The following is a 3013-nucleotide window of genomic DNA, read 5'->3' as shown; positions in this document are numbered from 1 at the left end:
ATAAAACGTCGCCATCTAAGAAAGAAATAAGGTGTGATTTTGATAATGAGATATTTTACAAAAACAATCTCTCCACTCCATTAAAAGAATAAACCTAGATACTATAAACTGGAAAGTAGCATACATGTATATTGGTATGCTAACAATTCCAAACAATTTCCTGCATCCTACCTTTGCAATGAATGTTTCCTAAACAGGAATTACAGATTTAATTTTCTGTCAAAGTATACATGCATGCTTGTCTTTTTGCAAAATATATATGATAATTCTAAATATGAAGACTAAAATATTATATCAACCTATATCTTTTTTCCTTGCATTTAATCACGGAAAAATTAGATTCAAATGTAATTTAACACCGATGTGATGTTGGTCGGCTTGTTCCTGAACTCATGAACTAATTTTTTTACATACGCATAAGTTTGAATAAGATATTTCTAAATATCGACATAAAATTATTTACTGCAAACAGAAATACTTAAATATATTTATACTGTACACAAGAGACTTTTTTTACTCGTAACAAAGGATGGACATATTTTTTAAAACATCATTTTTTAGCAAATTATTGTCAACGAACAGTTCAATTTAAGAAACATAATGATCCTAGTACATAGAGTCATCGCGCTTTGCTTTGCTTATAGTTTTGTGGTAGTTTTATATTAACATCCTCTTCTAGAAAAATATCCAAATATGAAGAAGAAGTGTCAAACTACTTCGCATTCTATTTTTTATTTCAAGTTCACTGTAATAAAGTGGAGTCAACACCTGAATTGAAGTTTCTATAAATAATTGAAAATACGTTGTCTACATATCTAAATGTCGTTTTGAAGTCATCAACAAGTGTCCTTTACTTCTCCATAAAGTTCAAAATTTGATTACATGGATAACTAAAAGTTATATATATTTTCGACTAAATATTAAAACCCCTCAGTTCTACGTACTGTGACACTAAAGACAATTATTGTGGAAAGACTCTTGATATAGATATTTTTACTTTTAAAACAATGTAATTATATAGAGCTTGAGAAGAACTGGCAGAGCATATGTGATATGTTATATATTATTTGTACATGCCTTTGTGTATATAAAATTTTCACGATACTAACGTTGATTATTACCCCCCTAATGTATCAAAAAACCCACTATGCCCCTATACATTTTTTTTGTTTCTCTCCTTTACTTCTCCTTTGGCTTATCTTCTATATTAAAACAACTTTCACATGTGTTTAGATGTGTATATGTTTATGGGTGTGTCTTTATGTAAGTTTGATATCTTTATACAGTATTTATAATAAGTTATTGAGTGAGTATATATGTATGAATATACTTTGTATACTTATTTGATAGAAATGTGAAAGTTGAAATTAAAGAAAAAGTGTTTTTTTACCTTTCATGAAAAAAATTAATATGTTCTCTTTCAAATGAATGTGATATAAGTACTGAGTATGCTTATATATTAAAATAAATGACAATGTTATAAAGAAATACGAATTTTTGAGAGCACTATTATGGAATGTTATACTTTTTCAAGTCAACGTAAACTCTCGAACTTTGAAGTTAGGCACAGGACGATATTTTATTAGTAAGGTATATTATGTTATATTATTTTTTCCTAAATGAAATGGAATAGAAGGCATATTACATGTCTCATATGTGAATCTTAAAAAAAGTTGTGAAATTATGTAAACAAAAAGTTGCGTGTACATATGCAAATTATGTGAGAGTGAGCAAAATGCCCACCTCTTATTAAAAAAAGAGTTTTATTTATGAAGATATAAGAAAAAAGTTTTATGATCCAGATACTATTGATTTAAAATTTGATAGCCTTCTAAAAATACTTTTCAACAAAATTAAAAATACAAATATATGTACATGTATCACAAAACAATTTAAAAATTCAACTTAACTTACAATAGAAAATACAATATTTAACTTTCAGCGGATGAGACAAAATACTTTTCCTAAGTATGAGAAATACGAATTTCAGAATAAATGAAGTTAACAATAATCTTGTATCACTTTGAAACAATATATTCAATGTGTAGATTTTTGAGAAATCTAAAATCACATTTTTTTCATCTGAACCGAAGGCTCAAGTGAGCTTTTCTGAGCAAAAAGTGTCCTCCGTCTGTCGTTGTAAACTTGTCACATTTTCATCTTCCCCTCAAGAACCAATATACCAATTTCAATCAAACTTGCCACAATATATCCCAGGGTAAGGGGCATTCAAGTATGTTTAAATGAAGGTCCGCCTCCTCTTCCAAGGGGAGATAATTATAAATTAGCGAAAAATTAATGGAACCAATAGGCCAGGAAAGATCAAAGTCATGTGAAAGCATCCTCGGGTAGTATAGATTCAAGTTTTTATTTTCAAATCATGCCCCCTGGGCATTGGATGAGGCCACAATGGGGGTTCAATGTTTAACACGGGAATGCCACAGGAAAGATTAAACTCATGTGGAAGCATCCTCAGGTATTGTAACTTCAAGTTTGTTCTAATCCTGACACCCAGGGTTAAGGTGGGGCAACAATAGGATATTGAGTTTTAACATATGGATACATAGGAAAACTCTTTAAAATTTCTTCTCAAGAACTTGAATGGTGGAATATCTTCTCAAGAACAGCAAAGTCATGATTGGCCAAGGTTCTACGGAAGCATCCTCTGGTAGTTTTGATTCAAAAGTGTTCAAATCATGAGCCAAGAGGGTAGGGTGAGGCCACAATGGGGGATAAAAGTTAAAAATAGGAATACATAGGTAAAGTTTTAAAAATCTTCTTCTTAAGAAAAGCAAAGCCATGGTTGGTCATAGTCCTATGAAAACATTTTCAGGTAGTGTAGATTCATGTTTGTTCAAATTATGACCCCAGGGGGTTGGGTGGGGCCAAGATTGGGTATCAATGGTGTATCAAAATTTAACATAGGAATTTTTTAAAAAGAATCTGAAAGCTTCCTCTCAAGAACAGCAGTCATGGTTTGTCATATTGAAGCATCCTTTTGTAGTGTAGATTC

The sequence above is a fragment of the Saccostrea cucullata genome, unplaced genomic scaffold, assembly GCF_032062105.1.
Source record: "Saccostrea cucullata isolate Sc308-1 unplaced genomic scaffold, CSIRO_AGI_Scuc_v1 ctg8742, whole genome shotgun sequence".
Taxonomy (NCBI): domain Eukaryota; kingdom Metazoa; phylum Mollusca; class Bivalvia; order Ostreida; family Ostreidae; genus Saccostrea; species Saccostrea cuccullata.
This window is presented reverse-complemented; position numbering follows the sequence as displayed.